This window comes from Ixodes scapularis, unplaced genomic scaffold, assembly GCF_016920785.2.
Source record: "Ixodes scapularis isolate PalLabHiFi unplaced genomic scaffold, ASM1692078v2 PGA_scaffold0__279_contigs__length_252992795, whole genome shotgun sequence".
Taxonomy (NCBI): domain Eukaryota; kingdom Metazoa; phylum Arthropoda; class Arachnida; order Ixodida; family Ixodidae; genus Ixodes; species Ixodes scapularis.
The window spans coordinates 41,859,024-41,873,319 of NW_024609835.1; the positions used below are offsets into that span (position 1 = coordinate 41,859,024).

A 14,296-nucleotide genomic window follows, 5' to 3' on the forward strand; every position below is an offset into this window, starting at 1 on the left:
CATCTTTATTTTACATTGCAAAATGACATTTGACAACATTGTCGCCCTACTTTGCTTTTACGCAAAATAAAACGAAGTGGGACAGACATACAGAAAGTGCAAAGTCGTATCATATTCCCGAGGCCTAATTCCTTCTGCTTTGAGCTTTCGCTCCGATACGCATGCACCGACGAGGAGTGCCATATTGTGATGCGTCTTTCACTCGGTTTATGCAGCAGTTCGCGTCGAGCTGAAATGGAGTGAGCAGTCATTTTCCTGTGCACGATAGCCCGGTGAAAGCTAGTCATGTGCTTATTGACTACGAGTCTCTTTTGCAGGCACTGTGAGTGCAGATCTCGTTCTGGAGTTCAAGGCATACAGCAAAAATGACTACCTGAACTTCCCGATTGGTGTCACCGCCACTAGCGGGGGAAACATCATTGTGGGTGACACCGGGAATCACAGAGTCATCGTATTTAATGCCGAAGGAAGACCCCTGTTTAAGGCTGCACTGCGTATGTAAAAGCATGTCCATTTATAAAACTTTTTGTGCTATTGATTGATAAGGTGTAAATTCAAATTTCTCACAAATGAGCCCTCCACTTTCTTTCAAATTCCCACTTTAAACCCCACCACAAGTGGATAGATTTTTGAAAGTTGTTGCTCACTGATTAGATCCTATTTTTTTGTAGTCAATTGTTCTTGAAACAAACAGATCATCCAACAATTTACTTACTTTTGCTGAGTATTGCTTAAGACTGAATCTCTGATGTGCATTATATATATATATATAAAAACATAATATCCCGAGAGATAGCCCATCTAAAATCGAGAGAAAATCTGGTGAAAATAAGGAGTGGGCTAACTTTCTGTTTACAAACAGAAAATATTGGAAAAACACTATTTTTAGACAATGTTTGTTGTTTGTTTTGGTCAAAATTAATATTGCGGCGAGGGACAATGAAACACTACTTCCCAGTCAGCAATGTTTGCTTATGTCCTGCCACAGCTAACTAGCCGAATATACGCCCAGGTCATCATTGATCCTAACACTACTATTATTAGGACGCACTTGGCAAAATGGGGTCAATAACTATTTCTTCTGAAGGAATATCAAAATTAATAGAGCAATTTCCAGTCAGCTCTGCTCCTGGTCGTGACGGGATAAACAGTAAGATTTTAAAAATTACTAAGCACATCTCGTCCCTGTACCTGGGTAAAATTTTCAACCAATCACTTAGTGCTGGTATGCTTCCCAGTGACTGGAGACATGCAGACGTCATTCCAATTTTTAAGTCTGGGTCATCTGACGATCTGAGCTATTACAGGCCTATTTCTTTAACAAGTGTATGTAGTAAGCTCCTTGAACATATTATTTTTACAGCCATAATGCAGTTTCTTGATATCAATAATGTATTATTTTCTAACCAGCATGAATTTCGTAGGAATCGATCACGCACAACAGAGCTTTTCGAGTTGGTAACCGATATCCACAGTAATCTTAACTCACGAAAACAAACAGACGCTCTATAGACTTTTCTAAAGCTTTCGACCGTGTGCCACACTACAGACTTATAGTAAAATTACAAAACTTAAAAATTAATGCAACTGTAGTTAATTGGATAAAAACTTTTCTTACGACTAGAACCCAATCCGTACGTCTAGGAGAAAACATCTTCACAATCCTTACCAGTTATTTCAGGCGTACCACAGGGTACTGTACTGGGCCCATTGCTCTTCCTTATTTATATAAATGATATCGGTTATCGCCTGGGAAGCTGTGTTCGTCTGTTTGCTGACGATCTTGTTGTTTATCACGCTATTTCCAGTGAAGATGATTGCCTAACATTACAAGAAGACCTATCCCTAATTGAAACCTGGTGTGCCGAGTGGCTTATGTCCATTAATCATAATAAATGTAAATGTGTATCTTTTTCTAAATCCCATAATCCAGTAAATTACACCTATCAACTTACATTCCAGCCCATTGAAAAGGTTTCATCTTTTAAATACCTTGGCGTGCACTTAAGCTCTGACCTCTCATGGAGAACTCATATTGAACACATAACTTCCAGTGCTAATAAAACTTTAGGTTTTCTAAGACGCCATCTTAGTCAAGCTTCACCGAAAATCAAACAGCTGTCATACTGCACCCTTGTTAGATCCAAGATGGAATACGCTTCTACCATTTGGAACCCCCATCAGGCTTACCTATCCGACATGTTAGAATCAATCCAAAACCGCGCAACTAGATTCATTCTTGCTGACTACTCACCCACAAGCATCACTGCCCTTAAGGCTTCTTTACCACTACCTCTCCTTAATACTAGACGCACCGTAGATAGATTATCCTTTTTTCATAACCTGTTTTTCAAGCCCTGGACTGACCATGAATTCTTCTCTTCAGGCAGTCATGTCTCCCTATGCCGTGATCATTGCCAGAAGATAGAAATTCCCTTTGCCAGAACCAATATTTTAAAAAAACTCTCCCCTCTTTTTGTGTATACGGGATTGGAATGCGCTACCTGAGTCCATTGTAACAATTGCTGATCATGCCTTGTTTTTATCAGAACTTACTAAGCATATGATTGTATAATGAAGATATTGCACTGTAAAATAACAGATGTTCTTTCAACCTATTTGTCCCTACATTTGATTTCAACCCTTGAAGTGTTATATTGTGTTTTATGTTACCCCCCTTATGTAATGTGCCCCGGGGCCCTTAAGGTATAATAAATGAAATGAAATGAATTAGAAGTGGGCTATCTTTCGGTGTTTTAAAGAAAACAGCAAATCAAGCAAAAATTAGGGGTGGATTATCTTTTGGGGGTGGGGCATCTCACAGGAGATTACGGTATAATATTCATGGCTTTGTCTTGCCACCTATTTAATTTTCTTCCGGCTACTTGTGTGCCAGCTCGTACGTAATGAAATAAGATTGGGGTACAAGCACTTTTAACAATTTTTGAATTAAGGCTAGATCACATATACTTGTAACTGCTTACGACCGTGTGCCTTTAAACTTGTTAAAATCTCTCGCAACAAGAGAGCACACTGGCGCCATCCATCTTGTAGCTGTGGAACACCTGGCAATTCTGTTTCCTATTTTTTTCCTCGCATCATTTTCTCTTCCTTGGCTTGAGAATGTTGTAAAAGACTGTTTTTTATAGATAGCATATACATTTCATTTCGCAAATACTTCAATACCTTCACTCTAGTGAAATGCAGTTCCAGGGCCACCTCATAGATGGTGAAGCCTGCCGGCCTGTTCTCTCATAAAAGATTTTAAGAGATTTTAAGGTCGTAAGTAAATGCAAGTGTGTGAACGGGCCTTTAGAATTACTGTCACTACCCTCCCTGTGTGTTGCCAAGGATGCTGGGTCACCAAAAATTAAGCTAATGGGTCTACCCGTATAAATTGATGGCAGTGTCATTGTGTCTGGGTAGACCTGGTGCTTAGGTGAGATGATCATAAAGTGGAGTGTCTTGATGAAAAAACACAAAAAAACACCTTGGTCGTACTGTCAAATCTCTTAGTATGCAGAATATCTTGGTATGCAGATGCATAACACTCCTGCTGTCTGAACACCGCTAGCAGATTCATGAGGATCAAAGGTTGCCTACCTTAGGGGTCACTTACCCGGGTCATAGTGACTTGACTTGGGGCGAGAGGATGAATGTATGTTTTCTCATTGCATTTTCCCGATATGCTGCGGTCGGGGCGAGCCCAGGAGGAACATATTCTATGTTAAGAAAGGTGAAGGGCCACTGTAATGATCTTAATCTTGATGTATCTGCAAACAGCTATAGCCTTAAAAGTAGTACTGTCATAAGAATATAAAAATGAACAAGGCAGAAAAAAAGACAAGCAAAGTCTTAATCGTGCAGACACCAGTGGATTGACTACTCATCGAAAAGTGTTCATGTCACAAGAAATATCTATTACAGATTGTAGGGGGCTGCCTCAAAATGCTCATGTATCAAAAGACTAACCAGAATAAAGCATTCTACTCGAGGTTTCCAGGCAAAGCTGGAGAGAGAGGAGAGATCAGGGACCTCCTGAAGAATCTTTGTTCTAGTCCGAGTATGGACGCAGTGTCAATTTATTTTTCCTTTCAGCTGGAACCGTACGCTTCAGGCGCCCCTCGGCGGTTGTTGCCCTGGACGACGGCAGCTTTGCAGTGAAGGACGACAGGTGTGTCTACCTGTTCTCCAAAGCGGGAGAGTACATACGGACCTTGGGCAAGGACAGCTTGGTGCGACCCTTTGGTAAGCTAGCTTATGAATAGGGTTCCATCTTTCCGGAGTTCATTTTCCTTCGATTGAGGGGGAGTTTTCACAAGGTTGCTTTCTCCCACAGATATGTGGTTTTACTGTGACAATTTTGGGTGTCGTTAAAAAAAGAATCGACATTTATCGGGGCTTGCGTTGAAAAATACAAGATGGGGTATATGGGATTCCCTAACCCCCAGGCAACACGTGTATGACCGGTATACTTGGAAAATTTCCTAGTACCAATGAAAGAGGAAAATGAGGTAAGGGGTGCAATTCCCAAGTAAAAAAGCAGTCTTGCAGACACTTCGCTAGAGCTGTGTTTCAGGTCAACATAAAATAAGGCAGAAAAAAAGATATCTTTCTGTGAAGCTTGGGTTTTGATTATTCAAAGACTGCTTCAGTTCGGTTTTTTTTGGTTTTTTCCAATTTTTATGCCACCGACTCGGGAGTTATTTTTTTAGGTTTATTAGTACATACCGCAAACACAGAACCCTAGTTATAATTTCCAAGCTGGTTTCTATATATTTACAACGCAAACAATAATTGTGTCTGTTGTGACATCACGCAACAACATATAGATCTTTCGCAAAGTGTGCAGTGCCATCTGCGGCAGCAAAAAGAATGCCGGAAATGCCAGGTACAGCCGGTTGTGGCCGACGACAGAGGCGGCCTTAGAGGCAAGTGCCGGCGTCTGTGCTACTGTGCCCACCCTTTCGCTTTCTTCAATATCATAGTTTAGATGTTGTGAAGGCAAGGACTTTTCACGCGGCCTTTTGGAATTTTTGCACAAGGTCTATTGGTGGTTGCAATTTCATTCAAGCAAAGAGCAGTTCTTGTCGTCACCTTTAGTATGTTTTTTTGTTTGTCCTCACTTTTTACAGCGAAGCTGTTAAGGGCTAGGTTTTCCAGGATCGTGTCCGGTATGTCGACACAAACCTACCTGGACAGCTACCGCCATCTATTAGCAACGGCGGCAAACACACAACCGGTATGAATTCCGCCGTCGCTCGTAGATGGCGGCAAGGGAATTCATCGTAGGAAACTGCGCGCAAAACAGACGACGGCGAAGAAGCACAGATAACGAGGGGCAGTGCTCGTCACGTTTGTTTCTTCGTCCTCGTCTGTTTTGCGCGCTGTTTCCTACGCTCCTACCAGTTTCGGTTTGGACTCGTGATGGGTTGGCCGCGCGCCCTTTCGGAAGGAGTGGCGACGTACGCAGCAGCGCAAATGGGTTCGCAATTGCCGCAAAGCCGCTGTTGCCTCGACTTCCACTGCGTCCAGCGCTTCAGATTCCCTTGCCAAAGAGCACATCGCTCGCCTGGAAAGCTGCCGTCGAGAACAGAACCAGCGATGCAAAGGGCGCTGGCGGGCCAACGCTACGGACGATGATCGTGCCAGGGAGGCGAAGCACAAGCGCGAGGCTCGGCGACGACTGCACTCCGCGCCGGCTGAACAGTTCCCGGGTGCGACAGCAAGGTTCCAGAGGGAGTTCGTGGAGAACCCGTTTGGCATCGCGTGCGCCGTGTGCGATCGACTCTGGTTCGCCGGAGACGTATCCACGGTCAGCGGTGCGTCGAACGAAAAGAAGCGGGAATCAGGCGTGTGCGCGTTGCGGCAGTGTATCCAGTACTGCTCCGCTGGTCTTCCTTCTTCACGAGAGTGGAAAGGCTGAACATTTTTGTTAGGCTTTGATTCTTTTAATACATTCGCTTTAGAATGCTCGTTTTAGCGAAAGCCCGGCGGCATTGTTCGTTTGTCTGCTACAGAGGGAGAAGGAGGGGGGAGTGTGATTCGTACGACGCTCCCTTTGGTCCAAAGCACTACGTTAGGATGCGTCAACCTTTCCCTCTCCTTCTCCCCCTCTCGTAACTGTCAAGCTGAAAGACGCCGCCGAGATTTTGTTAAAACGAGCCCTTTTGTTTTCGTAGAAATCACGCGCACAGCTGGCGCGGAGCCAAAGAAGAGGAAGCGCCGCACAACACCCCCTAGTAACAAAGCCTTAGTGCTGAATGAGATTGCATTATCAGAGATGGCCAATGCTGGACACAGATTGGATACAAGTCCTGTGTCAGTGTTTGGCTTTGAGTCAAGTTTGCTTTGAACTTTGAGCCAAATGTTAACGTAATTGTCGTGTCCAATTTGGGCCCAACGTTGGCCTCCTCTGATGACGCCATCTCATTCGGCACTATGACTTTGTTATCTAGGAGGTGTTGTGCCGCGGCGCAGGGGATTGCGAGTGCAGTGGCGTCACTACATTCAGCGGCACCCCCGGGGCAGTAGCCTGCTGCAACTCTCCTTTCCCGCTTTTGTTGCCTGCTGCTATAGCCCCCCCCCCCTCCCTCTTCCCTGCTCTCGTGGCCCTCTACAACACCCCCTCGGCCCCCCGCACTCTCCTGGGCCTGCCGCTACCCCTCTTTCACTGCCCAACTGAACCCCCGCCCTCTCCCCTAGGAAGCATGTTTTTTTGCGTAAAAACAAATGGAAAAAGCTCTTGTATTGACTTTTATTGGAGATTAGTAGAAAATGACAATGCATGATGTTTTCATATAACTTTAGTTTACAAGGTTTTGCGGCACAATTATTATTGTTTTTCTACATGATTTTAGGTAGCGCGTCCCGACCTGGGTGCGTCCTAACTTTGGTGGTAATTCGCGCCACGTTTGCTTAAGAGACGGGAGTTGGCAGTCCTGAGACCCCTTCCACTGTATACATTTCAGCGCCAAAATGGCCAATCAAAGCCAAAAATTGAAGAGTAACTGCGGATTCTATTGAATGCGATACTCTGTTGGAGCCGTGCAATTCCTGGAGTGGCCGCCGCTGGGGCAAGGGTGGCGTTGCGATCACATTTAGTTTGGTTCTTGAGTACTGATCGGAGTCAGGTTTTTACTGCAGGCTCCTATGACAGTTTTCCAACGGAGTATTCTAGCAACGTTGACTTGAACCATGCTGGCCGTTTGATTGCCGACATTGTCGAGACTTCCAGACAATGTTGGTGATGTCAGGAGCTAAAAGTCGTGAGAGATCATTGCAAAATAGTAGGATGACGGCTATTGTGATAAGACAGAATGAGGGTCTTTTACTATGATGAGGTCACTTGATTATCATGTCTGCCCTTCCGCCGCCTCTTACAAGCGCTCATACGTCGAGCTTCACCCTTTTGCACTGGAGTGCTAGGAGCAGCGGCTGACATGGGTGAGCACCTGGGTTAGTGCAGTAGGCTTGGAAATTGTACTCAGTACTATTCCAGGTCTACCTTCTTTGATATTGACTGTAGGTTGATCTCCAATTCAAAAAAACCTTTGTCGACAAAAAAAAAAGAAAGGCTCGAGGTACTTCTAAGCACTTCTTATGAGTTGCGAATGCGAAAGCACGCACGCTGCTCTTCGCTCCCTTCTTTAATATGCGGCGTACAACGCACTGACCTTGGGCGTGGAACGGTGGAGCCGCTGCCTCGTGGACACGCAGCGCCATCTGGTGAGCGATCGTTCAAACTGTCGAGTGCTTGCGGCGCGAGGAAGGAACAGGCAGCAACGTAGTTCGCAGCAGAATGAACCCCTTGGTTTATTCTATGCGCCGTAAATAGGTATTGCCATGCATCGTACAACCAATAGGAGGCAAGTGAACGCAGTGGTCAGTGATAACACAACAGTGTGATAACACAGTCAGAATGACACCACACAAACTGACACGCAGCGGCCAATGGGATCCTCGTCGACGCGCACCAGCCAATGGGACCGAGGCGCAAAAGGTGCCGTTGGCTAGCTTTGCGCGTGGTTTCATTAAGGTGCTGTTTTGCATTGTTTCAAAGCTGACGACGTCGGCTCGCTCCATGAGACCAGTTAATGCTTTCGCATTAAAAAGACAAAAACGTGGGTCTATACTTGAAAAATTACAGGAAGACACTTAAGACTGCTTACATGTAGGAATGCAAAAGCATTCGTATACGTGGCATATTCCTACAAGCTGCGCGCCCCGCTACCCTTTGCAGTGGCCGGCCGTACAGTCTCTGCAGACGCCGGGCTCTGGGGAGCAGCGGGTCTGCGCTGCTCCTGCGGCGTGCGGGAGCAGTGCCAGGAGTGGCGTTCCTTCAAGCTATCCGGCGCGCGGGTCGCGTCGCAGCCATTTTAAAAGCCGTTCCACGAAGGAAATTTTTCTGCCGTTTTTTTCGCGGTTACGGCACGGAGGGAAGTTCTCTGCCGTTTTTCGTGGTTACGTACAAAGCCGGCTCTGCCCTATGGGACAGCTAGTGCTTTCGCAATAATAATAACGGTAGTCAAGGTAGTTCTCGTGCAGCTGTCTATCGAAAAAGCACCGAGCTTTGACTTCATTCTGGTTCCAATGCAGCTAAAGAGCAGTGTCACTTTTAAAGTACAAGAGTAGGCTTTCATAATATTTGTGGGTGGTTGTTTTTGCAGTTTATAATAGTCCTGAGTTTGGTAGGTTCATAAAACTTGGATGAACATTTTTATCGATGGATGTGTTAGCAGATGTAATGGTTTTTGGTTTTGCTAGCATTTCACAGAAATTATTGTTACAGGCTAAATATATTAGCAGGTGTAAAAGTGGGAGGGGAGAGTTGCTTCATCAAATACTTTACGACGGAGAGTACAGGACACTCCCGGCGAATACAATGGCCTCGGGGACGACAGGTTTTGCGCACTTTGAATGAGTGGATCTGTCATGGCGTTGCGGTTTTCCCCTTTAGGATCGGAGGGTAAGAGCGCCGTCTCTCGGTGCGGGATATTTTACTACCGGTCGAACTTCTTTCAGTGTGTGCACGCTGTTCGGTCGCGGCGGAGTAGGTCGTCTTTTTAATTTAAAAACCAGCGAACACTTCATTCGTGACCCATTTAAAGGGCGCTTATACGTAGGATGAGCTCTATGTCTACGTTCTGTTATTTAAACCATATGCATGTAGCTCGATGAGTGAGTATCGAAATTTGTACGGGCGGTTTTGAAAGCTGCTCTAATAAGTGTGGTTAGTCGTAATCGCATTTCAAAATACCTAGTAGGGAGCAGCTAATATTAAGGAACTATGTCGACACTTGAAGTACGTTTAGCAGGCACAGCAATGTATTGTCATATACTGCACCGCAAAGCATATGCTACTATGATTATCGCTAAAGCGCCTGAGAAGGCACCTTGAGTAAACGACCCTAATTTCGCGAGGTCGGTATGTCGGGAATTTTACAAAGTGCTGGTTTTGGGACTGTCTGGCTGGCGCAATATTCTGATATCAAGAATGGGGTTCTGTGTATTAGACATCAGACGATTTAATAGAGTGATCCATTTCTCGCTATTTTCAAATTGCGAACAGGCGGTGCTTTGCAGCAGCCCAAGGCAACACAAAAAAATATTCAGAAAGATGGGAATAATTTTTTATTACTTCGTGGATAGTCAACATTATTCCTAATAGACCATGCTGGCCTTGAACAAAGTTGGTTTGGATTTTTTAAATATTTCTACAATGATAATTGAAGGTGCGAACTCAGATTCCACTCATAAATGTCATTCAACAATTTTTTTGTTGAAACAATATTTATTGCACATCGAACAAATATGTATAGCTTTGCATTCAACAAACACAGATCTCTGTTTACACAGGCAATAACGCTTTGAACAAATATATACAGCTCAGCATTTAACAAACACGGATCATATATATGTTTTACGCACACATTTTGAATAAGGTCAGCATGAGAAACGTGACGCCAAAGTTGTTTTTCTTATGATTTGATCTGGAGGGGAGCGAAAAAATGACAGGCTTTTGCCCTGCGAGGTTCGGTTCTTGCAGTGAAGAACGGAGCACACTGTACCTCCTGCCATCTTCACTGATTGTTTAGAGCGGCGAACGCGTCATACTTGGTGCACTACAAAAGGACACAGTCGCGTGTCATCCGTAGAGCAGGACATTGGCATCAACATGCGGTGACAGGTTGCGCAATGGTGGCCGCTGATAGTCGTCGCTCCCAGCCTAGCTGGGCGCCCGCGTTATTGCCCACCCGCAGATGGCATCGTCGGTGACGCATATCGGTCGCGTGTTCTGGCGGGAAGGGAAAATGGGAGAGGAGGGGAGAGAAAATAGGGAGAGGGACACATCCAAATTATCCCGCACCACCAGGGGAGGAATCGGCGCGGCCATCGCTTCGTCTAATGCAAATGAGCGGAGTGTCCTGTATTCCCCCTAGTAAAGTATTTGGCTTTATCTTTAAGGGAAACTCCGCTTCATATTTGATGTTTAGAAAACTATGTAGCCCTCTTCAGTATCATATAGGAAGACCTCATGTCAAATATTACGATCTAATTCCGTCTATATATTTAATAAACTGGCCAGCAAACCTTCAAGTGAGCCAAGTCGCCGAAATCTGCCAACTCTAGCGTGCGACGTGAGACGCAATCGTCAGCGCAGTCAATGTGACAGAGTTGGAGCAGCCAATGTTGAGCCACTACGTCAGAGGCATGACTACGTCATTCTCACGTTTTGTTTGTTTTTACTTCTCAGAGCGAAATTGAACGATGACGTCATGAGTTTCTCCTCCCGGTGTTGGCTGAACGGCGTCCACGTGATCACCATAATGCGGATGCGCCAGTTTGCGCTGCCCTTCGCGCTTATCGGTCTGTTTTTCCGCTCCCCTTCTTCTCTTTCGTCTTCTCCCCTTCCCCCTCTCCCCTGGGCCATCACCGTCCACGCCGTGCGAAGCAACCTGCCCGTGTCGCGTGTCCTGTCCCTCGCCCCCCCGAACGTCAAAAGACCACGTGGTTCGACATGACGTGGCCATGATTCTGACGACGCGAGACCAATGTTGCCTGACGCAACCAAAGTTTCGGTTTCGGTATCAGCTGATGTTTAAATTAGGATTACGCAAATAATATTCCACATTTTGCAAATCCGAAGACGTAGAGCTGTTTAGTAGGGCTTTGTGAAATGGAATCACATGTAAGCCTACATTTTTCGGAATCGAGCGGAGTTGCCCTTTAACTGGAGCGTTTTGCTACGATTCATTTTTCATCCTTTTTTAGTACCCATCATGAATGGAAACTGCTTTGACCAGAGCCTTATTTCTAAAAAGAAGGCTCTGGTATCAAAAGTATAAAAATATGCTCCAGTATCACAGGGGGACCCTCAGTCATTATCAAACATGAACTCATTTAGCAGTGCAATCCCTTTTTCAGTTTCAAGTGATATTGAGCTAATAGATCTTGACATCTTCTCAGTGAGCATCAGTAACTGCTTCAAAACAATATTTCGCCTGCTACAGAACCTGCTATAATAGGTCAAATGCCGCTTTCATCACTAGGAACGAGAAAACAGGAGTTGACCTGGGTAATTGTCTTGGTTGGCTAGTCTGTGCTGGGGGGAAAGGAAGCAGATAGTAAATGTCATAGAAGTTACAAGATTCAAACAGTGCGAGTGCGGTACTGTTCACAAACACCAAGTAGAAGTCCAAGTGCTTTCCGCTCAGTGCACTGCTACGTGGTGGTCTATTTACATAATATTACAAGAGAAGACTGCAAGAGATTGGTGGTGAGCTTTGAGCTGTGCGAACATGTCGCTAGCTCGATCAGGAACAGTGCGTGGGGCGTGACCCGAGCTGAGGCCGCGCGTCTTGGCACTTGCTGAATGAAAACGGTGAAGTCCCATCGTAACACTTCTCCCTTCTCTGTAAAACTATGATCAGTTTTTCGGAAACGCACTAGTTTGTTTGTAATTCGCTTTGGGCGTGTTCTGGGCAGGAAAACCAGAACGGACGAGGAGGATGGTTAAGGCGAACTTTCTGATGTCGGTTCAGTATTTGGCATGATAGAGCCCTCTCCTCCTCTGATGATCAATGTAGGCTCTGGAAGTGAAAACGCACCAGAGGTGTTTGCCGCTGAGGATTCCGTCTCTGAAGATGCCTTGCCTGAGGCACACGTCTTTCCTTTCAACGGGATCCGAGTCGAAAACTGGACAACTTGAATTTTGAGACGATGTTGAACTGCAGTGTTTTGAATGTTGGGCTAACCGACTTCGCATGTCATCGATGTGCCTTCTTTCTATTCTTCCATCTGAAGTTGTTACTTCAAATGATCAGGAACCAATTTGGCAGAGTACCTTAGCTTCTATCCATTTTGGTTGTCCCGCAAATCCCTTAATGAAGATGGCTTGTCAGCATCGTAGTGAACCAGGAGATCTGCTGATGAGAGCAAGTCCTTCAGCGCTTGGTAGTCCTTGTTGTGTCGGGAGTCCTATTTTCATGGCACTTTTTTGTCCAGCAAGTGATGCAAGCTTTCAGCCACAGTTGCTCGATGTCTGAGGAATCGGTTGTGGAAGGCAGTCATTCCAAGAAATGATTGTAGTTCCAACTTGTCTTTTGGCTCTGGCGCTTCTACAACCGCCTTTACTTTTTCTTGTGTCGGCCGGTTGCCTGCAGCATCCACTTGTTATCCGAGGAACTCAACCTCCGACATATCGAAATGGCACTTTTCTTTCTTGACCTTGAGGTCTGCTTGACTCAAACGTCGCAGAACTGCTTCGAGTCGCTCCAAGCGCTGGCCTTTGCTGGAGCCAGTGATGAGGATGTTGTCAAGGTATGTTGCGACGCCCGGTAGCCCAGCAAGGCATACGTCAATAAATTTTTGAAAAATAGCCGGGGCTACAGATACGCCGAAGGGTAGACGCTTGACGTGGTACAGTCCCTTGATCATATTGTGCCAAGTCAATTTTTGAAAAGTGCTTCCTCCACTGATTGTAGTGAGGAGCTCTGGTACAGTCAGTAGTGGGTAGGTCCCGGGCTTGACAGATGCGTCGATTATGCTGTGGTAATCATTGCAAAGTCTAGCAATCCATCCTTCTTCCTCACTACCACTACTGGGGTTGCCTGCTCAGAAGATAGAAAAGGTTCTGTCACGATCCTTCGAGAACGTGGACGAAGGGGGCCGAAGCACCCGCCGAGAAGAGACGAGACGCAGCCTGGTTGTGAGGGTGGACGATGAGTGACCGGGGCGGCGTGCGCTCCACGGTGTTTATTGGCGCGGTGACCTACGTTGCCCGCCGAGCTTGGCGGCCACATACGGGTGGACTGGAGGGGGTGCTACATACTTGTTAAACTCCTCTTCCCCAGTTCGTTTTTCTGAAAACAAAATAAATAAATAACAATGCACTCAGCCGACAGGTTTGGTGTCTGGTCGTGCCATGTCCTGGGTGGTCGACGACGAAGGTTACCCCGGCGAGTAGTGGTCAGGTGGCCTTTGCTGCCGCGTACTCCGCCTGGTCACTGGTGTCGATGGGCCAGCGGCGGGACCAGGCAGAGCCCGGCGTTGCCGCACCGGCAACGCCGGGCTCTGCCTGTACCGGTCGCACTCCATCCGGTGGAGCAGAAGGGACTGGATTTGTGAATGGCACCGGTCCAACTGGTACCACAGAATTGGTGACGCTTGTCGCCTCTGTGGTGGGTGGCGCTCCACTGGCGGAGACTGGTAGTGTCGTTCGTCTCCCTGCGGGCTAGTCCTCCGAAGCGACGGCCGAGGGTGCAAGCCAGGTCCCGGGGTGAGGCCTGACATGGTCGGCGTGCCGGTGCCGGGTGGTCCCGTCGGGCATGCGGACGAGTAGCGATGAGGCACTTGCTGGAGAAACCACATGTCCGGCAGACCAGGGTGGGCCAGGACGGAAGTTCCTGGCGTAGACCGACGCTCCGGCAAAGGCCCAGGACGGCACCCTCGGTCAGCAGCCAGCTTCTGCTTTAGCTGCTTCAGGAGCGCCGTAGATCGGAGGTCTGGATGCGAGACGTCCAAGGGTGTCTTAACCATCCGGCCCAGCAGAAGCTCGCAGGGGGCACGGCCAGTGACCTCATGGGGTGTGGTCCGGTACTGGAACAGTACCTGGGCCACCTGCATCCGGAAATCCCTGGGCTGGCTCTTCTTGAGCTTGTTCTTGATGGTCTGTACCACCCGCTCGGCTGCACCATTGGAAGCGGGGTGTACGGAGGAACCAGCATCCGGCGGATCCCATTCTTCTGCAGCCAGTCCAGGTACTCGGCGCTGGCAAAAGCGGGACCATTGTCGG

General features: G+C 46.9%; 1 non-coding gene across 1 annotated transcript in view; it reads left to right on the forward strand.

Annotated features, from left to right (window-relative positions):
* The window catches only part of LOC8034043, a 42,626-nt gene that overhangs the window by 13,765 nt on the left and 14,565 nt on the right, over window positions 1-14,296 (forward strand). Inside the window, exons 3-4 of the transcript XR_005717797.3 lie at window positions 318-494; window positions 4,099-4,248. This is a non-coding gene — a transcript (uncharacterized LOC8034043). The remainder of the gene's footprint in view (window positions 1-317; window positions 495-4,098; window positions 4,249-14,296) is intronic.